Source organism: Xenopus tropicalis, chromosome 8, assembly GCF_000004195.4.
Source record: "Xenopus tropicalis strain Nigerian chromosome 8, UCB_Xtro_10.0, whole genome shotgun sequence".
Classification (NCBI taxonomy): Eukaryota; Metazoa; Chordata; class Amphibia; order Anura; family Pipidae; genus Xenopus; species Xenopus tropicalis.
In genome coordinates, this window is record NC_030684.2 from 32,705,150 (window position 1) to 32,730,406 (window position 25,257).

General features: G+C 44.3%; 1 pseudogene; it reads right to left on the reverse strand.

The window, feature by feature from the left end:
* Window positions 1-23,106: 23,106 nt before the first annotated feature.
* LOC116407385 lies at window positions 23,107-23,236 on the reverse strand (annotated as a pseudogene).
* Window positions 23,237-25,257: the final 2,021 nt, after the last annotated feature.

Consider the following 25,257-nt stretch of genomic DNA (forward strand, 5'->3'; position numbering starts at 1 on the left):
TAATCTGTGCCTTTTCTCCTGTAAATGGCTGCCCCTGTGGCTACACAGAAGCTTTATTATATAAACTATAGTAGTCTTTCTTAGGAAAACACACCAGTTGTACCAGTACAGGGCAGCATTACATTATATAGTAATTACTTTTATACATTTTCATTTTGTGGTGTTACTGTCCCTTTAATATTAAAAAATCAATTAATAAAACATTAATTAAACCCAATAGGATTGATTTATTATTTCCAATAAGGATTATTTATATTTTAGTTGGGATCAATTACAAGGTACTGTTTTATTACTACAAAGAAAAAGGAATCAGTAAAATTCTGAAGTACAGGTATAGGATCCCTTATCAGGAAACCCGTTATCCAGAAAGCTCCGAATTACGGAAAGCCCATAGACTCCATTTTAATGAAATAATTCAGAATTTTAAAACTGATTTCCTTTTTCCTCTTTAGTAATAAAACAGTACCTTGTAACTGATCCCAAATATGATATAATTAATCCTTATTGGATGCAAAACAATCCCATAGGGTTTAATTACTGTTTTATTGATTCTTTAAGACTTAAGATATGGAGATCCAAATTACAGATTAGAAATTCCGGATAATGGGTCCGATACCTGTATTTGATTAAAATGGAGTCTATGGGAGACGGGCTTTCTGTAATTCGGAGCTATCTGGATAATTTCCGGATAACGGATCCCATACCTGTATATGTTTTTCAACACATGCTCATGTGGTTATGAATTAGGTAAATCTAAGCCATAAAATTAGTATGCACAAGGTGTATTTTGGGGTCTCTAAGTGCCGTGTATTTTGATGAACCTTTGCACATTGGAGATCAATCTGTTCAGTGGCCGAACATCGACTGGCAGTGTTAACCAAGCGCCACATATGCCTTCCCACTAGCGATTTACTTTATTGCTGGTGGGAAGGCATTCAGGGGAGATTTAACCAATTTTTCTTTATTTTTTCCACTTCTTTCTTCACAAACTGCTTTTAATTTCACCTTTTCCCATCAAGCCCAAACCGTAGTCATGCTTTCCACACTTTTACCTTCCTGTTTCTGTTTATTCACTTAACCCTACCCTTCTTTTGTGCTAGCTTTCTTTTTAGACCCCTGTCCTCCTTATTTCCCTCTTCATCTGAGATTCCCATTGACTTGCTAGCTGTTGGCCAGTACGCCATTGCACACTTCCAGGCTGAAGTCTCCCAATCATATGCCCCAGTGTATGCAGAGGATCTAAGTAACTGGCCAATTACTTTTTAGGGTGAACTAGATTTCTCCAGAGCCTGAATGTGCACAGAACTTTGACTTGTAGGTTAAACTAGACCAAGATGTGAGTGGAGCATCTTGGAATTGTCCTGTTATTCTCTACTTTGACACTGCTAGAGCTTTGATCATGTGGATTTTTTTTGTAACTTTTCCGTATTAATTTATTTTCACCTTCTCTATTCCTGTGTATGTTACCCCTATCAAATAATTTACCCCCCAGCTCCCCAATATCCAGAATAAAGACACACACAGCAGCTTTGTGTTTAATCTGTGTAAGTCACAGCTTTATTGGTAATAAAAATTGGGCTTTTTGGTCCTGAGGAAGGCAAAACCCTATCAGAAGCTAAGGGCCAATCTGCTTCATGAGGGAAAATTCCTTCCTGACTCCTTAACGGCAGTCGGATATGCTCCCAGGATCAATGCGCCATAATGAATCAGGGCAAGCAGGTTGAGAGAAAAAGAAAGCAATATGGCAGGATACACATGAGCGCCATTAGCTGCTAGGTGAATGATGCATTCCCTTCCATTCCATTGGACCCCAGGCAGCCCGCAGACCCCGGCTTCTGCAGTCTGTGGGATGGAGTGGAAAGAAAAGCACCGTATACCAAGTAGCGTAAGGGTGCTTCTGTGTATAAAGCCACATTGTGGGTGAATGAAGAGGTACCACTGGTGGATCTGTGTTGAGAGGAAGGGAAACAGATGGGAATATGGCAGCCATTAAAACCACAGGTGAATGCTGCATTCCATTCCGACCCCAGGCAGCCTGCAAACCCCGGCTTTTGCAGTCTGAGGGACGGGGTGAAAGTGAATGAAGGGTCCATTCAGTGGCATAAAGGTACTTGTGTGTATTTAGCCATATTCCTTTTTAAGTGACATGAGTGACAGAGCGTCAGATGGAGAAATATTCAGTAGAAATACACATAAATAACCAGATGAAATATGGATCATGATGTGCTGCTCTGTGTCCTGAGGTTGGTGTCGGCCACTTCCCTGTACTGTCTCTGTCCCCGCTGCAGGGATATTCAGCTGTATCCCCTGATGATCCACTCCCCAGTATGGTACTGCTTGCCCCTGCTGTCAGCTGTGACTCACGTGTGTGTAAATATGTAGAGCGGTGCATGTGTGGGTATGTCATAAGGGCATATTTTTGGTGAGGGGGAGGAAAGACAGTCATGTCCGTGGGATGAAAGTGTTTGTCTTATTATCTAAATGTGTATCTGTGCCAGTGTGCTGATATGTGTGTAGGTAGGTCAGAGGAAGAAAAAGTCAGAGAAGCCTGTCCTGTTCAGTTAGTAAGTCAGAATATACATATTATGTGTGGGATTTCTCCAGTCAGGAGGCTTTCAGCACAGGTTGCACTCCATTCCCCGACAGTCCCTTGGGGAGCTGGTTTCTGGAGAGACAGAGCAGCTTTCCCCGGCACAGCTCTTGGTTATACCTATATAATATATTGTGTTATAGACACATGAAAAAAGATACTGGCACACCTATGGTATATTTAAAATTTACTTATTCTTTATTAAACTTACTTTAAAAAATTAAGATAAAAACACATACAAGGAAAGATAGGGAAGATTAAGATCAAAAACGACACTGTGCTTGTTAAACTTAGATCACTAAATCAGTAATGTATTTCGATTTGATACCGTTACAGATTTTAGCAACAGTATCAGGTTCACATGTTACAGGGACCGAAGAGTAAGTGGCAATTTATTGTATCTAAACTTCGCCACTATATAAGCTACTTAAGAGCCGATTTTGCAGGGACTGAAACAAAGTAACGGTTTGTTCTGTCAGGATTTTGCTACTCAGCAAGCTGCTCAAAGAGCCTGCACTTGCATCTGTTTCTCCACAAGGGGTCAGGCTTGATACACAAAATCCCTATTGATAGCTGTGTCTAGTACGCGTTGCCGAGAAAAATCTTATTGTTTGTAGCGTCTAAGCAACAAACGCCCGAGTTGAAATCGGGTGCGGTTAGTATCAGCTAGCGTAGGTTTCCCTACTAGATATACTGCAGGTAAGTATTACGGACAAAGAATATATTAACAATCTGTCCTATCAGCTGAAGTATAGTATAGTCTTAGCCATTAATCAGGCTGAATGTATTAGAGGCGCCGATCGTGATAATTGGGTCAAAAACACGTCTGTTAGCCCTTACTCCTGCCACTGGAGCTTCATATAAAGGAAATATAAAGACAATGGCAGGTCCCCATCAGTTTCTAGTTAAGTAACACAGCGGATTGGCCAAGCTATAAATCGGCACTTACAATTTTGGCTTTATGCTGTCTGTGCGATTTAAAGGTGGGCTCCAAAGTAAGCCCAATTGCCGAAGGTTAATTTGAGGACCTGTTTTAGAATTGGTGGAATTGCGGGAATTTAGGTATTTCATTACATCTCCTCCGAATAAGGTTCTCCTGTAGCGTCTGATGTGAAGTACTCTCCCGCTCCTTTGTGCGATTTCAATAAGTAAATGCACTGTTGTATGTAACTGCCGGCAATCTTGTGAAACAATCCCGGTCGGGGATTGAATGTGTGTAAAAAAGCAGAGACGTTTTTACGTAAATGCAAAGTATCCTAATACTAATTCTGGCAAGGGGAGGTGTGGAGAGCACCTCTGCGGTTGAAAAATTGTAAGTGCCGATTTATAGCTTGGCCAATCCGCTGTGTTACTTAACTAGAAACTGATGGGGACCTGCCATTGTCTTTATATTTCCTTTATATGAAGCTCCAGTGGCAGGAGTAAGGGCTAACAGACGTGTTTTTGACCCAATTATCACGATCGGCGCCTCTAATACATTCAGCCTGATTAATGGCTAAGACTATACTATACTTCAGCTGATAGGACAGATTGTTAATATATTCTTTGTCCGTAATACTTACCTGCAGTATATCTAGTAGGGAAACCTACGCTAGCTGATACTAACCGCACCCGATTTCAACTCGGGCGTTTGTTGCTTAGACGCTACAAACAATAAGATTTTTCTCGGCAACGCGTACTAGACACAGCTATCAATAGGGATTTTGTGTATCAAGCCTGACCCCTTGTGGAGAAACAGATGCAAGTGCAGGCTCTTTGAGCAGCTTGCTGAGTAGCAAAATCCTGACAGAACAAACCGTTACTTTGTTTCAGTCCCTGCAAAATCGGCTCTTAAGTAGCTTATATAGTGGCGAAGTTTAGATACAATAAATTGCCACTTACTCTTCGGTCCCTGTAATATGTGAACCTGATACTGTTGCTAAAATCTGTAACGGTATCAAATCGAAATACATTACTGATTTAGTGATCTAAGTTTAACAAGCACAGTGTCGTTTTTGATCTTAATCTTCCCTATCTTTCCTTGTATGTGTTTTTATCTTAATTTTTTAAAGTAAGTTTAATAAAGAATAAGTAAATTTTAAATATACCATAGGTGTGCCAGTATCTTTTTTCATGTGTCTATAACACAATATATTATATCAGTATATCATTACACTGTGCACCCAACACATAAATACTGTAGTGCGAGGTTTCCACTATTTAGCATACACTCGTGGTTATACCTGACAGTCCCCATGCACTGACTATCAGACTGTGTACTGTGGGGAAGTTCTCTCTCCCTCCAGAACCCAGCAGGGCAAGGGACTGATGAAGTGCAGCCTATGGAGGGAGACTTCTGACTGGAGGAGCCTCCTGAATAGAGGAGACGGGCATTAAAAGTGCAAGTTTCTGTAGTGATTATAGTGTGTTTGTGTGGAGTGAATGTCTGTTTGTGTGGGCTGAATGTCTGTTTGTGTGGAGTGAATGATTTTGCAGTACTTACCTGCGCTCTTTTTTATGGTGCCATATCTGATCGAAACAAGAGGCACTGGTGGAACTGTGGTGAGTGTAAGGGATGGCACTGCTGGTGGCGCTTAAGCGAAAGAAATGGAAGATACTGCTGGTGGAATGCAATGGGAGGCACTGCTGGTGAGGCAAACAGAGATATGACAGCATACACATGGGTGCCATGAAGCTACAAGTGAAACCTGCATTCCCTTTCATTCCATTGGACCCCATGCAGCCTGCAGACCCCGGCTTCTGCAGTCTGTGGGATGGAGTGAAAAGGAATGCAGAGCCTACTGAGTAGCTCATGTTTATGATGCCATATCTTGTTGAAGGAGAAGTTACCATTGGTTAAACTGCGGTGGGTGGCAGGTGAGGCACTGCTGGCGGAAGTGTGGTGGAAGGCAGGGGAGGCACTGTTGGTGAATTGTGGCATGGGAGGCACTGTTGGTGAATTGTGGCATGGGAGGCACCACTGGTGGAAGGGCAGTATTTGGCAAGGGAGGCATCGCTGGTGGAATGAAAGTGGAAGGATGGGCATAAGCTGCTGGTGGAATTGCTGCGGAAGTAAGGGCATACACTGCTGGTGAAGTTACAGCAGATGGAATTAAGGCACAACTGAGGTGTGTGAAAGAGAAGACGCGGCTGGTGGAAAGAAGGAGATGCATTGCTGGTCTTTACCTGAAAATGCTACTGGTGGAACTGAGGTAGCTTAAGGAAGGGTCATCACTGGTGGAACTGCGATTTTGAAGAGGAGTTACCTAACTGGCGGTACAGCAGTGTTTGGAATTTTAGGAAACTGCTGCTGGTGTTGTTTGAGGTGCCTTTTCTGAACGCTTCCGAGACCAGTCTGCAAAAACCAAAGATTAAACTTCAAACTCAATCCACGCATTTTTCATCTTAGCAAGTGATATTACTGTAAAAACACTGTAACGCTTAAGGGATACACTTCCCATGCTTTTCATTGGCATCTCAACAGGTTCTGGCTGCATGGGATTTACATGTTTTATTTTTTTTGTGCTTACACATTGCACGTAATTGCAGAATTGCAATTATCTCAGGAATCACCTCAATATTCCCAAAGACTCCCCTTTTTCCTGCAGTTACCCAGTGTGCCTTCTTCCCATAACCAGCTGTGTTGTGATCGGTACCCCATAATGTAAGGAATCCTAATGAAAAACATTTTTTCTTTGTATTTGTGCTGCTTGTCTTTGTACTCGGGCCCTTTCTTACCTATGATTGTATTGTGACTTAAAATGCCGAATAGGTGAAGTCCTGAAAGGCTTCTTGGATCTGAATTTCCATTTCGGCAGAAGGTCCTTTCGGCAGCGTCAGATCGGCTGGCAGTTTAGTAAACTCCTCTTCAAAATATGTGACATCCTCCGGTCCATTGAGGCTGGGTATGAACGGAGCCGTCGCCTTCCTCTCTAGTATGTCATCCCAGACTATGTTCTGCAACATATGCACCATAAAAATGCTGATTATTAGAGGTTCTTCAGAAAGCTGAGGATATGAGAGGACTGTACCTCGCAGATAGTATCCGAGGGTATAGCCAGAAGATCTTAGAATGATTATGATAATACAGACAGAGGACTTACATTAAAGAAGGGATGTTCGGCTACATCAGCTGCATCTCCTTCGGTAGAACCCAGTCGCTCCTCAGGATTCTTGTTCAAGAGCTACAAGAACAGAAAATGGCAGTTACACGTACAGAAGCATTGTGGGAACTCAAGAGATTTAGAAAGTGGTCACTGAGCTAAAGATCTGATTGTAATAAACTGATAGGTCAGCGCTACTTACCTCTGATATGAAGCTCACTGCGTCTGGATCGAGGGACTCTGGGAAGAGTGGCTCAACCCCGACAATAGAGTCACATATGCAGTCCCCGTCATATCCAGTGAAGGGTTTCTGGAATGTTGAATAAGAATGTATTAAGGGCCAGGTTTATTATAAAGAGTGCTTTATGAGGTTAGATAAATAACAATATTTAATTGTATGTCACTTCCCTTTATAACTGGTCAGTGGCAGTTTGCGCTTACCTTCCCAAGGAGCATTTCATATGTGATGACTCCAAGAGCCCACCAGTCGACGGCTCTTGTGTACATCTCTTTCCTCAGTACCTCTGGTGCCATGTAAGCTAGAGACCCGATCATGGTGCCTGTTCGGTCTCCATATCCAATTCCTTCAAAAAAGTCAAATTGTAAGTGATTTTTATTGATGCCAGAGGAAACCCAAAATTTGTCCCCTTTGTGCTCGATAATAATACAAGGCGTCCCTTACCGGTCTTGCCTATGCCAAAATCGGCGATCTTTATATAGCCGTCCTTATCCATAAGGAGATTTCCTGGCTTTAAATCTCTGCATTGAAACAAAATGGAAATATTATAACGACACATTAAAACTGCTGTGACATAGCATAGAGTCAAAAGCCAAGCTTAAAAATTCTGCCTCCTGTCCTATTTCCTTCCCTTAGACTTCCAAGAAGTAACTTTGAACCTGTAGCTGCACTGCTGCTAACTTGCAGCAGGTATTAAACTCCAGGTTGTACTCACCACTAAAGGTACCTAGCCCCTTATAAACTCTTACCTGTGAACAACATCCTTCATGTGTACGGCCTCCAGGCCTAGGAGTATACAGGCAGCGTAGAACCTGCAAGGATAAGGAAAATACTTTTGATCACTATATGGTGCCTTTATTTATGAATGTTAATATTTAGTGTAGCACAATTGCCAGTTCTCTCATCCTCCCCTGCTTTTCAGTCTCCTGTAACTCATAGACTGTATGTATAAAAGCCCAAATATTCACCTAATTTATACTTACTTAGCCCTCTCTAGGTCGAAGTGCCCACAGGTGTCCAGATGGGTTCTCAGACTTCCTCCTGCAACAAACTCCATGACAAAAAAAAGATGAAATTTGGTGGAAAATGTGGCATATAAATCCACTATGAAGTTGTCTGGGTTCACCGTCTTCCCGATTTCCTTTTCGGCTAAAATGCTGAAAGATAAAAGAGCAAATGAGTCCAGCGTAGAGTCAAATATAATGGTAACAAAAGCAACTGGGTGAAGGGAAGGCACGAGAAATGAAAAGTATATAAAAAGGAGAATTTTGGAATCATGAGCTCACCGTTGTAATTCTTCCAAGGTGTTTATGTCTTCCTTTTTGAGTACCTTCAGGGCACAGTATATATTTGCCGGAAGGTACTCAACAAGTAGAACCTGGAATTAGAGAGTGGGTTTAGTAACATTGAATGTTCCCCCGTATTAAATGCTAAGTTCTAATTAGAAACTGAATTAATTACCTTGCCAAAACTCCCCCTGCCTAAAACTTTTATCCGGCGAAAGTCTCTTGCCGAAAAGCTGCAGAACTGTAGCTCTCTGCAACGGAAGAAACAGGAATTTTGTTTTGTGCAAAAAAAAAAAAAAAAAAATATATATATATATATATATATATATATATATATATATATATATATAAAATATATGTATTCATTTTCAGTATTGAGGGTTTGTCTTACTGAGTGCTTTGTGTCTCCTCTGATGGCTCCTCTGCCTGGCAATCCTGAGTTGGGTAGTAATCACCAGGGTGAGGACCCTGCGATGTTTCAGAGGAGTCTTCTCCATGCACTTGCACGTCGCTATTGGAATAAGGTAAATTAGGAAAAAGATCATTATAATGCAAGTGTACAGTTATAAAGCAAGCTAACCTGCGGCCTTGCGCATACAGTGTGATCTTACCTTTCCTCTTCATTCTCAGGCTGTTGTTCCGGCTCGGCAAAAAGAGATTCCGCCTCTCCCTGAACCTCCTCGTCTTGTGCTGGTAAGTCACTGTAAGTATAATACAGGTTAATGTTCATTCTACTTAAATTTTATCCATTGATTAGTGATTGGTTACCTGTAAGCTACCCTATGGCTTCCCTTAGTTGCTTGATTCTTTGTATTCCCCAATACTGCAGCATCCCTACCCATATCTCATAGATGGCACAGTGCTACTGAACTGAGTATTGTGGAATCTCCCAGCCAAATGCACGTGTATCTTACCATTTGTCCTCCTCTGCGCCAATAATTTCCTCTGCAGGAACTTCCCTTTAATTAGAAGAATGGTTCAGTTATTGTTAAGATTGTATTGCTCTTATTTGATGAAAGTAGGGGGCAGGTTTTTAATCTGTTCTGAAAAATCCTTACCTCTCATCAGGTGGAACTTGGGGCTGTTCTTTCTCTGGCCCCGGTTCTTTAGAAGAAGCATCAGGATGGTGCTGCAAACAAATAAAGGGCACAAGGTGAGCAGTCAGTGAATGTGGGGTCACAAGGATATGATAAGGGCAATGTTTTTGTTCTGCCTAAGAAATGAGTGTAATGTCAGTGTAATGTACTCACTTGGGAAGAATCACTGGTGGGCTCTGAGATGACCCGAACCTCAAGCCCAGTAACGTTTTCTGTTGGGGATACTACACCGGTGTTAGATGTAGTCTCCGTAGTCTCTGGTACCGCATCTGAAAATATAGAATACAAGTTTGATAGATATAAGGAATTTCAAATACAAAAATTCAATGAAATTATTAACCCTAAGGTTGCTAAGGAACACAAATTCAAATGCCCGTGGTTCTGTTCACATGATAGAATGGTACCAGGTTAAGACTTAAGGGCTATTTGTCGATTTATGAAAATGCTGTCTTATAATCACTGATTTCAAATATATATGCGAAAACTAAAAAAAGTAATCTATAGTGCTGTGGGGCTCAGGCTAATGTCCATTTAGTGGATGTGCTGATGCCACACGGGTTCCCCATATAATGACAATAGGAAAGAGACCAGAGATTGTTATAGCTCACCTTGAGTGCTCTTCGCTTCCCTCCGAGCGATCTCCTCATTGAGCTTGAGGAGAGAGGAGTAAAGGGCTTTCACCCTTTTCTCACTGCTGTTCCTCAGCTCCTTCACCTGGGCTTTAGCCTTTTTGCCTTTGCTGGCCCGGTACATCTTTTGCGCCCCCGCTGCTATGCGCATCTCCTTCTGGATGTCCCGCACCAGCTGATGTTTCATTTCTAAAAGGCAAGGCCTTGCCCAGGGCTCGGAGACATCAAAACACTGATTGATGGTGACAGTCTATAGAGAATGGAAAAAAATAGTTAAGCGCCTATAATGCCTCCAAACTACTCTATAATGAATATTGAACACATTGAACATAGAACATACTTGTCAAACAGGTTAACTAAATATTTATTGTAAGCAGAGAAATTTCTCTTTACAGTGACAGTTCCCCTGTATATCTGGGGGCAAGGCCTCTCATCCTCTGGCAGGAAACAATGGCTTTATATACCCATCAGCCTTACCTCAGTGTGACGCTGCTGATGTAAGATGTTACTCAGCTTGGCACCCATCTTGAATGTCCTGTATCAGGAAAGAAAGGTTGGTTTAAGTCACTGCTTTAGTGGGGATAAATAATACAACTGTTTGTAGCTGCTGGTAAACTGCAAGCTCAAGCGGTAATGAAATTATCAGACTTCTTATCCCATTGGTATAAGCCTGGACTAGTCAGATCAGCCAATCATTTCACAGCTTCCGTTGCCAAAGGCAAAAACCTATGTTTAAATATTATACGTTACTGCTATTAACTATGTATGTTAGCGTATGAGCCCCTCAATAAATCACAGTCCTGCTATGTCTAATGCACAGTCACACTGCAATGGCCATAACCACTGCAAGACAATTATATGTCCAACTAAATGTTCAGTTGAGTTTAGGCACAGTGTCATTCTGTAGCTGCAGTAAAACTACAACTTCCAGCATCCTCTGCCTCCCAATGCTCACACTTTATATCAAAAGGAACACTAACGCTCCAACTGAACTAAATGAAATAACACAGGGGTGCTGGCTTGGTGGCGCTATGGCTTGTATCATTGCTTAGGGTGCCAAAGTGGCAGCACTGTGCATCATGTTCCTGACGGGATGCGCTCCCAAAAATTGCTTGTTTAGAATATATTACGTATTGCTATTTTACATGTGTAACTTGTGTTATTGTTTCTTTTCAGCCCATCTACGATTCAACTTCCATTTTTGTTTCCAAACTGCTGTGTGGTTGTTAGTGTAAATAAGCCCTAGCAACCAGACAGCACCTCCCATTACTAGTGTAATGGTGCTGTCTACCTGATATGATAAGGGAGGGACGTTTCAGCTGAGCTGTCTGTTTGAAGAGAATTGTTCTTTCTGCTTCCAGGTTAGATCTGGCTAAACTGTCTATGGGAGATAAAGGCACAGGATCTCTGGTGCATGATGGGAAAGAGAAAGCTTCCCACATTTGCATCCTGAGCGAGAAGGAACCATGTGAGCGAGTCATCTTGTTTGATGCTTGGGCCGTGCAGTTCAGTACAACACAGAGGAACACCCCTAGCAGATTGCACCAACGTGCCCCCCCTGCAGGTAAGTACAAGTACCAACCACCTGGGCACCTCACTAACCAGTACAGGTATAGGACCCATTATCCAGAATGCTCGGAACCAAGGGTATTCCGGATAAGGGGTCTTTCCCTAATTTGGATCTCAATACCTTAAGTCTACTAAAATATCAATAAAACATTAATTAAACCCAATAGAATTATTTTGCATCCAATAAGGATTAATTATATCTGAGTTGGAATCAATTACAAGGTTCTGTTTTATTTCTACATAGAAAAAGTAAATCAGTTTTAAAATTCTGAATTATTTGATTAAAATGGAGTCTATGGGAGACGGGCATTCCGTAATTCGGAGCTTTCTGGATAACGGGTTTCCGGATAAGGGGTCCGATACCTGTACCAGTAAAAAAAAATCTTAAACCGTGATCTATTTTGATATTTTGCTCACATAGCATTACCTTCCTTTATATCCCTTTACGTGGGTTGCTAGGAATTGTAACTCTTCTCATTTTAATGTATCTTTCTTTACTGCCATTCTGGCCCCTAGATAACCAGTTGTTGTTAGTTGGGAAACCCCTGGAACTATAGCAGTGTGACTGTTGCACTGTGGGAACCCAGCTCAAATCTTACTTAGAGATCTACAGGTGAAATAGCTAAAATGATAATAAGCAGCATGACAGTTCCTACAGCCAATAGGGAAAGATAATCTTACTCATATTATAGAGGGGGAAATGCAGGACCAGTACCTTTGTCCAGAGGACCCCAATTAGGAAGATGTAAATATCCTCTGGGCTGAGAACCACTCAAATCTTCTCCCTTCTTCTCTCACGTTCTCGCTTCTTCTCCCTTCTGTATCGCTGATGTTGATGTTATTCTCTGAATTCACAATATCGCTCTCAATAACTTACACTATAGGGGAAAAGAGATACAAGGGATTGTGAGCAGGAGAATACTAGGGGCAGAGGACCCTGCCACTTCTGGAGCCACAGGAGAGTAGGGGGGCCCATTGGGACCAGATTATATCAATGCAAAGTTGCAAAACTGCTCATGTTTAACATTTCAGGGGCCTTAAAATGCTCTAAGAGCAACCAGGGATACAGTGCATAACCCCCTTTATCACGTATAAGAATATGAGCTAACCAATATCCATACCAAAATGGTACGGAAGGAATAAACTATAAATCCAATAACTGTCAGGTTTTCAATTTCTTAAAACTATAATTGGATGTAAAAGTGCCTGACAGCTCTCGTGTGTGCTATTTAGCTAACAAATATGATGGTCATCGAGAATATAGACTTTCCTCACTGGCTTGTGTAAAGGGCCTTCATCTCCCATGATGCACTCTGAGGTCAGGCCATTAGCATTGTATTGCTTATAATGTCAGGGCTGGCTTGTGACATGACTACAGATCCCATCATGCACTGTGATTTCCCAGTTCCATAAATGCGATGATCATCTCAATATTCCAATGGAACATGCTTCTCCCTGCACATACCCAACGTGCCTGCTCCCCCATAGCCAACTCTGCTCTAATCAGTGCCCCTGCACCCCTAACGTAAGGAATCCTAATGCTAGCTATTTATTCTTCTGATTTGTGCTACTTGTCTTTCTATTGTGGCCCTCCTTTACCCACATCCACTCTAGTGCTGGTGCTACCGACCGTTGCTAGGAAGAGTGGGACCCTAGCATCCAAATGACAGTTGTCAGTTAGAGCTAGAGAGAGGTAGTGTAAATGGTCTTACAGTTCAAAAGCACCAGTAAGTAAACAAAGAATATGAAATACACATTCTCTTTAAACTACAGCTCAGCCACATGGCATTCTGGGACTTGTAGTTCAGGGACAGCTAATGAAGAACGTGTTTAGGGTCAGTGAGACAGTGATTATGATTTTCTGTTGCAGCTCTGCACGTTGAAACTTAAATGGTGTTCTTTTTTCTCAGCTCTTAACTCCCTCCGTGGCCCGGCACAGGTGTAATATCCAGCCCCCTTGTGCCATATAGGACAATACATGATTTTGTTTTCCAGACCCCATAACTAATAGGCCCCTCTGCAGTGTTACCCCCTGATGAGTGCACTAGGTGACAGTGGCAAAAAAATTACCCCCACTCCTTCCTGCCTGTTGGGCAAATGTAATTTGGAAACACACTGACATATTTCCAACAGAAACTTTGATGACAAGCTTGTCCCCAAACAAGAGCAAATAATGGGGGCAATTTGGGGAGCTTTGACTCCACTCCCCAAGCTACCATTAATCATGCAAAGTTGCCTAATATTCCCCCCCCCCCCCCTTATTTTGCTAGTCAGGCAAATCACATTTGGAAAGACAAACTGACATTTCAAGCTACTATCAATGATGGCTGCCAAACTACCCCAAATTGGCCCTTGTATCATTGTATTTAATTTGATCCTCTACCCCAGTATCTGTATCTGCTCCACTCACCCATGAATCCAGAAATGATATAACTGCCATCTGTACCTTAGCATTGGGGGCAATTTTGGGAGCTTTGTTGCCTGGGGGTAATTTTGAAAACTTTGACCCCACTGCCCAAGCTTCCATTAATAAAACAAAATTGGCTTTCCCCCCACCCCCCTTTTTTCGCTTGTGAGGCATATAGAATTTTGGAATTTGGAAAGACAAGCTAACACATTCCCAACGGACAGCTTCATGGCAAGCATCTCCCCAAGCAATACCAATAGGCAGAAATGGGGGGATCAATTTGGGGAGTTTTGGTGCCAGGGGGGAATTTGGGGAGTGTTGACCCCACTCCTCAAGCTTCTACAAAACATGGGTGTCAAACCACCCCAAATTGCCCCTTGTAACACTGTAACACTACCCCAGTATCTGTATCTGCTGTATCACTACCCCAGTATCTGTATCTGCTCCACTCACCCATGAACAGAAATAATATAACTGCCATCTGTACCTTAGCATTGTCAATATTGGAAGCAAAAATGTATGTATTGTATGGCCTCCAAATGTTTATGGGGTCCCCAGTCAAACAAAAAAGGATATATTTGCTGCAGCCCTGCCAACTGCCAAATCCTGTGTCTGTGTCTCCCAACCAGCGCTAAGATTAATGTCATGTCTAAAATTCTCCAAAATCACTAAAACCTGTGAGAGGAGCAACATCCGCTAGTCTAGGGGGGCATCACCCAACTATTTCCCATCTTTTTTTAGCTAAAATAAGGGTTAATTGGCAAAAAAATCTCTCAGAGGGGATTCAGACTTACCTCTCGTCACAAGTCAACCAACGGACAAAGCCAACTGTCACATTTCTAGGGGTGAAGTCACATGTCGTGAAACAATGTGAAACAATGTAGCAGAAACAACATGATTGTTAGACCTGGGTAAAAACATTTCGCTAGATTATTTTTGCTTCAATCATCAGTACCAGCGACCAGATAGGGATAAACAAATGCTGCTTCATTTGTCTCTGGCATAAATAGTGTGAGAATGGCAGTATTTTAAATGTTAAACAATGAAATTCAGTGAATTAAATCTGATTGGCTGTTAGTAGCTCTGTACACTTTTGGGCACCCAAGAAAAATCTCCTTTTCATATGAGTTTCCCCCTTGACTATGTGATTCAAGTTTGGTGGGTTTGGCTCCAGAGCTCTAAGATTGGCAGCAGTTTAAATGTCTCCATTAAAGTCAATGGGTGAAATTGGATTGGCCGCTGTTGGCCCCTTCCACTTTGAGTTGTCCAACAAATGTCGCTGTTTCATTTGGGGTGACCCCATGACTATGTTATTCAAGTTTGGGGAGTGTAGCTTCAGAGCTGTAAGTGTGGCAGCAGTTTGAAAATCTTTCCTGTCAAAGTCAGTGGAAATATTGGGGTGTTCAGAGCGGCGCCACAAGAAGACGGAGGCCGGGATCCCTTAGAAAAGCACAAGCAGCCTGCTCCGCTATAGGGCGAAGAAGTGTAGAGAGTTTGAGTGTTGTACCCCTAAACCTGTAGGAGGAGAAGCGTTTAGAAAATGGGGGGCGCTAAGAATGGGCTGAAGAATAAGCTGAAGTGGAAGAACAGTTTTTCAAAGCAACATAATAAATCCCAGGCTGATATGGGCACTAGTACTATGGATGGGGCACATATACATTTATCCCAGTAAGGTAAATGGCCAGTGAATTAAAGGGTAATCCCAGAACGTTTCTCTCTGTCTCAGCTCTTTAATATGTTAAATATGCTCGAGAACAGTAAACTTTAGACTTCCAGGGTTGGAGCTATAAATATATATATTCACAATGTGATTCATGAATGTTTTGCTTATGTTACGCATAAGTACGTGTCCCCACAGCTCTTTCCGTTCCACCTATATATAATAGTTTGCAATCCTAGAATAATACGTAAAGCACAAATGTGGTTCTGCAATTGTAAAACATTTTTGGCTCTGGTAAGTTTAGTTCCCTCTCCAGTTTGAACCTCCAGGGGCCACAAACCGGCACGCTTTGCATTTTTTATTATTGCATTTAAATGCGCCCTTCAAACTCAAAAGTTATTTGAGTATTCCTTAGTGTCCAATGTTTAATAACTATTGGAAGGCGCTAACCAGCTATGCTAATGCTATGGTGGGATTTAATCAAAACCGCCAATTTTGGGAAAGCAATGGAGTGGAAAGACATGGGTACCCATTGGGAATTCTCCCAAATATGTGCCTTCCAAAAATATATGATTTTGGGTGGGTCAGTGTATTGTTTTGTGTGTTTTTACCCCACAAAAATGCAGAAAAATTTCTTGAAAGTGGAATCTTTGAGGTGAATTTTTTTAGAATTGTCATACAATTTTATAGAGACTGCTACATCCAGTGGTCCAACTACATTCTAGTGAGAGTCTGACTGCTTACGACTTGATGTAATGAATTATGGGAAATAAAAATATAATCTATTCTCCAATAAGTATTAAGTCTGTGTAAATAGAATGTATAGTCCTTTTCAGTGTGGCAGTTCTCTACATCATGTCAGACGTCTAGAAGGAATACTGGAGTGTCTGGCCGAGCAGTCTAAGTGTGGATCCAGAAGTATGTTGGAGTCCCCTCCAGCCGCTAACGTGGAGGAGGGGTGTCTCTCGTGGTTATGGCTATTTTATATGGAGAAGGGCTGCTAGGCTTTGGCAAGCACTCATATTTTAACAGCTCGGTGTCAACCTGTCCCCTGCCAAGCTCATCCCGCTTAGGCTGTAGTTACTGTACTGTTTCCTCAGGGGATTGGGCAGTGTGGGGGTCTGCCTCTGAAAGAAATCACTGGACATCATTCCCTTTTTGATTGGCCGCTCTTCTCGCTCCAGCTATAGCACCAAGTAATGTCCCCGTAATTGTAGCCTTACAATCGTCCCAGACTACGTCAGGGCTTGCAGTGTTTTTATTAGTGTCCCAGAAGTCCATTGAGGCTCCTTAGAGACCGCCTCGGATAGCCACGGTGAACTAAGGCTCCAAATTTGGGATCGTCCTGCTGGTATTATATTTATCGTAAGGAGGACTGTATGGGCAGACCAGGCCATATAGTATTTGGTCCGCTAGTCTATGTAAGTGAGATATAGCTAAGGCTAAGTTTATTCTGGTAAGTGTGTTTATACTTAGTGGATTGGCAGGAGCCCATGGGGATAGATTTTTCCACTTTCAGATGTCGGTGAGGCCCAAAGTAACAGTATAGTGTCCATCAGGGTGTTGGATTGCCTATCAGGCTGCTAGTGGGGCTGCTGGGAATCCTGTAGCTTCTTGCCTTACCTGCTGCATTGCCTGGAGCTGAAAGGTTGGTGGTACATATATACTAGTTATGGTCAGTGGCTGGATAGCTAAGGTACATGAAAGGGCTACAAATCTGCCCTGAGGGTCTGTATGTAAGTCATGAAGTGAAGTTTAAAAGGTATGTGTTTTCTAATCAAAATAGAAGTGCCTCTGGCATAAGAGGGCGTGATAGCCATGAGCCTCCCAAGGGCTTTTTTAATGCCAGTAGGCATTGTCCCTCGAGATGGGTCTCCTGCAGTAGCAGGATATGGGGCTGATATTTTGTAATATAATGGAAGACTAGAGATTGTTTGAATTTTGAATTTATGCCCCTTAAGTTCCAAGATATGAGCGCTAAGGGCTCCTCACCTTCTCGGTTTGACAATGACACATTGTGCAGTGACATGCAGTGCATTTCATTAATTGAGTGACCTTAGCATAGTAAACTTAATATGAATATATTTATACCAGTTCTTGGGATTTTTAATCTTCATCTTTTAATCACCAGTATCGTAAAACAAAGCAATTTTTTCCCCCAAAATAACTGTCCCTGTCCCTCCGTGCCGACCCCTAGTGGGGAAAGGCCTTTTCCCTGTAATTGTGAATGTGTTGTTAACACTGGGGAGATTAGTCTGCTAATCTAAATTATGCTCCAGATAGTCCCGTAGAAGATGTGGATTGGTCCTATGGGAGGTAGTGAAGGCTCCTACCCATTATGGCACTCTGCAGCTCCAACCCGGCCCAAGGAAAGTCTCCCATAGGGCTCAATGGCACTCTGCAGCTCCAACCTGGCCCAAGGAAAGTCTCCCATAGGGCTCAATGGCACTCTGCAGCTCCAACCCGGCCCAAGGAAAGTCTCCCATAGGGCTCAATGGCACTCTGCAGCTCCAACCCGGCCCAAGGAAAGTCACGTTAGGACAATACGATTTTGTCGTATAATTTTTGACGCACAGTACGAAAAAGTAGCGTAAAATAATGAAAACATCAGCGAAAATACGCAAGGTACAAAAAATATGAAATAGTTGTATTCGGAGCGGTCGTGCTTTGATGAATAGGCCCCTTAGACTGAGTTTAGAAAGACCAAAAAGCAGTACAAGTACAGGACCCGTTATTTAGAACATCTGGGACCTGAGATTTCCAGATAAGGGGTCTTACCATCATTTTGATTTTTAAACCTTAAATCTACTAAAAATTTCAACAATAAATATACCCAATAAGGTTATTTTGCCTCCAATAAGGAGTAATTATATTTAATATATTTAAGATCAATTACAGGGACTGTTTTATTACAACAAAATAAAAGGAAACTATTTTTACGGTTTTTATTTAAATAAAACAGAGAAAGTCAGAGCTTTTTTTTTTAATATGGCGGTTTCACACATTGGATCCCAGTATTACTATCGATATGTACCAGGCAGTTCATAGAAGTTTAGTTTTTATTATAATAAAAAAAATCCAAATTCTCAATACATTGACGAATCATTTTCTAACAAAAAGAGCTACAATAACAAATCAGAATGCCGATATATATATATGTATTTGAGTTGGCACGGAGCAAGTGAATCTCTGGGCAGATTTGTTGGGGCCCCAGTACCAAACAGCCGGATGTCCAACTAGAAAGGGAAGTTTGAGAACAAACTTCATGTTGGGTTGAAAAATGTGAAATCTGATCTGTTGGCTCCGCCCACTTTTTCCTTGGACCCACAGTTATATAGTAAAAACCCCTGTGCAAAGTGTGGGGACCCTGGTTTTAATAGTCTGAATGGCAGCAATTTAAATTTCCCCACTGAAAGTCAACGAGTGACATCTGATTGGCGGTCGGTGGCTCCGCCCCCTTACCCAGTGACTAACTCTGCAAAGTTTAGGGACCCTGGGATTAATAGTTAGAGAACGGCAGCAGTTTAAATTTACACCAATAAAAGTCAATAGGTAAATTGTGATTGGTGGTTGGTGAGTGTGCCCACTTTTTCTAACCTTGAGTGGAAGTCACCCAGTGACAAACAGTGGCACCCTGGCATAAATAGTGTGAGAATGGCAGCATTTTAAATTTAATCCGAAAAAATTCAATGGATGAAATCTGATTGGCTGTTAGTGACCAACTTTGCAAAGTTTGAGGGCATACAAATTGTGAGACTGACAGCATTTTACACTTCACCATTGAAAGTAAATGTGATTGGCTGTTGGTGGCTCCACCCACATTTTTCTAACTTTGAATGGCAAATACCCAGTGACTAACTCTGGAAAGTTTAACAACCCTGGAATTAATAAGTAATATGTATTAGTATACGTAACAGATATTAATATGGCATCAGTTTAAATATAAACCAATGAAATTTAATGGGTGGAAATGGATTGACTCTTGGTGGCTCCGCCCATTTGTCTAACCCTGAATACGTAGTCAGCCAGTGACTGACTGTGCAAAGTTTGGGAACCCTGACATGAATAGTGTGAGAAAGGCAGCAATTTAAATTTAAACCAAAAAAATACAATAGGTGAAGTTTGATTGGTTGTTGGTGGCTCCACCCACTTTCTTAAACCTAAAAATGCAGTCCTCTGGTGACCCTGGGGTTAATACTGTGAGAATGGCAGCAGGTTGGATTTCCCCATTGAAAATCTATAGTTAAAATCTGATTGGCTGTTGGTGGCTTCACCCACTTTTTTTAACTGCAGTTACCTGGTGACGAGCTCTGCAAAGTTTGGGGACCTTAGTTTTAATATTTAAAGAATGGCAGCAGTTTAAATTTAAATATATGAAGTCTATAGGTGAAATCTGATTGGCTGTTGTTGTGCCCGCCAAAGTTCTCTCACTGACCAACTGTGAAAAGTTTGGGGACCCTGGGGTTAATACATGAGAATGGCAGCAGGTTGGATTTCCCCATTAAAAGTCATTACATAAAATCTAATTGGCTGTTGGTGGCTCTGCCCACATTTCCTAACCTTAAACCGCAGTTACCTGGTGCCTAACCCTGCAAAGTTTGGGGGCCCCGGCGTTATTACTGTGAGACTGGCAGCAGGTTGGATTTCTGCCGAGCCAATAGGTAAAATCTGATTGGCTGTGCACAGCTCCGCCCACTTTTGGGCATCCAACAATCATCATATTTTCATTCAGGCTGAGCCCATGAGCCTCAAAGCTGTAAGATTGGCAGCAGTTCTAAAATCTTCCCTGTCAAAGTCAATGGGAAAAATGGGGGGTTCGGAGCGGCGCCACAAAAAGACGTGGGGCGGGATCACTTAGAAAAGCACAAGCAACCTGCTCTGCTATAGGGCAAAGAAGTGTGGGGAGTTTGGGTGTTGTACCCCTAAACCTGTAGGAGGAGTAGCATTTAGAAAATGGGGGGCGCTAAGAATAAGAAGCTGAAGGGGAGGAACAGTCGGGGGGTTCAGCCCAACACAATTACCCCTGAGCCCCAGCAATATCCGCACGGATTCTCTAGCCGTAACTGTACCCTCTGAGCATCACTGTACAGAACCGGCTCCAGCAGCCCCATTACATGTTATTGGCTTTCAGCCCAATCCCCTCATCTACACAATTCACTATTATAAGTGTTTATTGGGCTTCATGAACAACACAAACCCAAAGCCCATTCTCACATGAATTTATTCAGAGCCGGGAGTGCGAGGCTACGAACCAATCAGGTTGGACTCTCAAATGGCCAAACGGATTGTGGGAACCAACCTCTGAGCGATATGAAATTATCCCATGTAAGTGATTGTAAGTGATGTAAGTCGTAATTTCAAATCTACTCACTCTATTAAGCTGATTAATTAACTAATCGATCGTATGCTCCATATTAAATATCCCATACATTAATATGTACAGTCATACAGTTCCAACAACGTTCCCAACCCTTCAACAGTTGTTCAAACCAGGGTCGGACTGGGGGGGTGAAAGGCCCACCGGGCCTCCCGCCCCAGGTGCCCTGCAGGTGCCCCGCCCCTAACCCCCTGCAGGGGCCCCCCTAACCCCCCTCGCAGGGCCCCCCACCCGACATCCTTCCCGCGAGCGCGTAAATTTTACGCGTCAGGGGAGCAGCGGTCGGGCAGAGGGAGCACCGGCAAGGGTCGGGTCTGGGCCATCTGGGCCCACTAGAGCTGGGGCCCACCGGGATTTCACCAGTCTGACTCTGGTTCAAACCATACGATTGGATCTTTTCTCCAAATTTTTTTTGTTTTTTCCTTGTATTTCTAGAAGCCTGTGTGCTTCAATCAACCAAGTGCAAGAAAATACAATGTGCTCACTATTAAGTGCCACACAGTGTATAAGGGGGCAATGACTCGGCCTGAAAAATTGAAAAGCCAATATATGCAGGACTAGCTGGCCAAATGTCCTGAAGCCTCCTGGCCCAGAAAAGCCCTTTATCCCCGAGCAAAATGCCTGCAGGAAGTAGAATCCCCTGTGCCGTAAGGCTAAGGGGCACATTTACTTATCCACAAATGCGCGAAAAAATCGGATTGGTTTTGCCGCTGTTTACGATAGTTTGGTACGAAAATTTTGTGACTTTCGGATCGTCAATACGATATTATCGTGACTAATACGCTTTTTTCGTAAGCATTTTCGTGATATTTGCGATCTTCAGAAATTTTCGTTTCCAATCCGAATTTTTCCCATTCGGGATTTGAACTCGTGTTTTGATAAATCTGCCCCTAAGAGATCCCTATATCCTTCCCCCTACCGACCAAAGCAGAGAATGGGTAAAAATAGTAATAATATAAAATGTGGTATAACCAAAATCCCAGGGTTAGACTGGGCCTGGCTATAGTGCGTGCCGGGGGCTAGAGCTGACTGTTTTTGCCCTAAACCAATATTTGTAAGTTTCAGGAGATTATATGGTTAGGGGGCCCCTCTGGGATGGGGTTAGATATGGGCACTGGGATGGTTTAGCCTGGTGAGCTTTATACCCAATTCACCCTTGTATAGGATCCGGATTTTTTTATTTTTTCTTTTATATTTATATTTGTTAAAGTCTGCCTTACTTCATCAGCTAGGGTGCAAATAACATTCACTAAAGAAAGCCACACACAGTTCAATTCTTTATCTTAATGAAACCCTTAAGTCCACCTAGCCAAAATTGCTCCAAGAATTTCTTCTGGAACTCTCTCATCCTTTATCTCCAGGACCAAAAGATCAACAGAAGACAAGGCAAGATAAAAGCCATTTTTTTTTTTTATTGAAGCCTGAGCGTGCTTCAAGTTACACCCAGTGCAAAAAAACGTGCCCACAATAAAGTGCAACACATAGTGCAGTAGGGTGCCTGTGACTTAGTCTCTAAAGAGACTTAGTCCGTTAAAACCCCGAGACCACCGGCCAAAAGGCACAAGGTGAAAAAGGAGTCTTCAGGTCCACTTTCACCCGAAGGCTACGGTGGACCCCTTTATCCCCGACCTCCCCGGCCAAAAGGCACAGCAGGAGGCAAGGGTCTTCGGACTCCCTTCGCCGCAAAGCTAGGGGAGCCCCCTTATCCATCCTCCTCCAAGCCGAAGCAAGGAGGAAGTCCGGACACAAGTGGACCTCCGAAGAGGTCCCAACATCTGGTTTGCGCCCGCTCCAGGGGCCGGTGCAGGGAGAGAAGGAGCCAAAAGGCCACACATCCCTCCCCTAGATCAGTGCAGTCCCGAGGGATAAGCACCCGATCCAAAAGTGCAAAACTGCAAAATAAGTGCCATAAAAATATAAATAGGGGTCAGGGGGTAAAATTAATAAAGTGCAGGTGTCCTGCCCCAGCCTAATGGCCGGAAAATATAAAAATTGTACGCCCTAGCCAAAAGGCCCGGGACATAAGAGCATGTGGACGGCATATAAAGTGAGGAGTGCGCTAAAACCCGTGCTGCTCGTGGCCATCCGAACCCGTGCAGTAGGGCCCCTCAGGTTTGCAAGGCCTGGGGCGCTTCAACTCAGGCTTCAATATGCTATCCTGGCCTCCGGCCAGAGGATCAAGTGCCTCTCTGCCCGGCAGTGAGGAGGGGCAGACCAGTGCATCCCTTAGCTAGGATGCACCCCCCCCCCACGCCAGAGCAGGTACTACACTTGATCTTAGCCAAAAGGCCGAGAAGCGATGGGTGTGGCTGGGGCGGGGTCGCGTCGCGCGCAATTTAAGAGAAGGTTGGGTGGGGTCGGGCTATTGTGAAGAGTCTAGTTGGGCCAGGCTGCCATGGGGGGCATCGTGTGGGTTCTTGTGGGGCCAGGCTGCCATGGGGAGTTGGGCTGGGCAGTGGTAGGGTCTTGTCTGGCTGTGCTGCCATGGGGGGGGGGGGGCTGGTCAGGTCATGGGGAGTCGAGTCAGGCTGCTGTGGGGGGATCGGCCGGGCTTACATTGGGGTGCGTTCTGGTCCTGTTGGGCTGGGGTGCAGTAGGGGGGGGGGGTGGATGGGTCTTCTGTTGGGGAGGGAAAGGTCGTGCCGGGCTGCCATGGGGGTGGGTCTGTTTTGGCTGGGGGGGGGTCTGATTGGGCTGGGCTGCCGTGGGGGGTCGGGTTGGGCTTCCATGGGGGGTGATTTTCTGTAAGATATATTGAGTTGGGGGGGGGGGGGGTCGCGGCTCGCAATTGTAGAGACAGGTCTATAGTGGGGGACGATCTGGTCAGGCTGCCATTGGGTGGGCAGGGATTGGGTCAGGTTGGGTGGGGTCCGTTGGGCGCTGCTGTGGAGGGTCGGGCTACTGTGGAGAGTCGGGCCAGGCTGCCATGGGGGGGGATCGGGTGGGGCTGTGGGGTTTTCTTGTGGGGCCAGGCTGCCATGGGGAGTCGGGTCGGACCGGGCTTCCAGGGGGGGGGGGGGTCTGTTTTGGCTGGGCTGCCGGGGGGGATCTGGTTGGGCCGGGCTGCCGTGGGGGGAGTCGGGCTGCTGTGGGAAGTTGGGCTGCCACCGGAGGTGGGGTCTGGTTGGGCCGGGCTGCCGTGGGGGGGGGGGGTCGGGTGTGTGGGGCTGCCGTGGGAAGTCGGGCTGCTGCGGTGGGGGGGTGGTGTCTGGTCGGGCTAGGCTGCCGCAGGGGTGGGTTTCTGGTCGGGTCTGGCTGCCGCCAGGGGGTCGGGGTGGGCTGCCGTGGGGGGTTCGGGTTGGGCTGCCGTGGCGAGGTGGGGGTCTGGTCGGGCTGCTGTGGGGGGTGTCGGGTCGGGCTGCCGTTGGGAGGTGGGGTTGGGTGGGGCTGCCGTGGGAAGTCGGGCTGCCGCTGTGGGGGGGTTTTGTCTGGTCGGGCCTTGCTGCCGCGGGTCGGGCTGGGCTGCCGAGGAGGGGGGGTGTCTGGTTGGGCCTGGCTGCCGCCGGAGGGGGCTGGCTGCAGTGGGTCGGGTCGGGCTGCCGTGGGGGGTGTTCGGGTCTGGTTGCCGTGGGGAGTGGGGGGTCTTGTCGGGCTGCCGTGGGGGGGTGTCGGGTCGGGGTTCCGGCGGGGTTGGGTCGGGCTGCCGCGAACATCCTCCTATGGTAGTTAGTTCACAGGATTAGGACCTTCATTTTATCTCCCATTGTAACATTTTCTAGCAGTTCCCTAAGGCAGTTTCTGAACAAATATTGGCCAATCATTTTCCTTGGATGAAAACTGCCCTTTGGTGAATATAAAATACCTATTCTGGGCTTCTGCCGAGGTCTCAGTTTGTGGGATTTACTAGTTTGTGCTGGTGCCCACTGCACATGGTTAGTGCGTGGTTAGTGCATGGTTAGTGCATGGTTGGTACATGGTTGGTGCGTGGTTGGTGCATGGTTAGCGCATGGTTAGTTCATGGTTGGTGCATGGTTGGTACATGGTTGGTGCGTGGTTGGTGCGTGGTTAGCGCATGGTTAGTACATGGTTAGTGCATGGTTAGTTCATGGTTGGTCCGCGGTTAGTACATGGTTAGTACATGGGTACCTAACCCACAGAAGGGCTGATATAAATGCCATCGCTGTGTTTTGTGCAGCTTATTACTTGTTGGTGACAGTTTTGACTTCCCCCATTTGGGCAAGAGGATCAAGATCAACTTAATCTTCAAGCTTTGATGTATGTAGGAAAGGCTATTACCGCACTATATGAATGAATGGGCATAGGACGGCCATTAAAAAGGCTGTTGCTTATAAAGACTGTGACTAAGGTTAATGTCCCTTAGG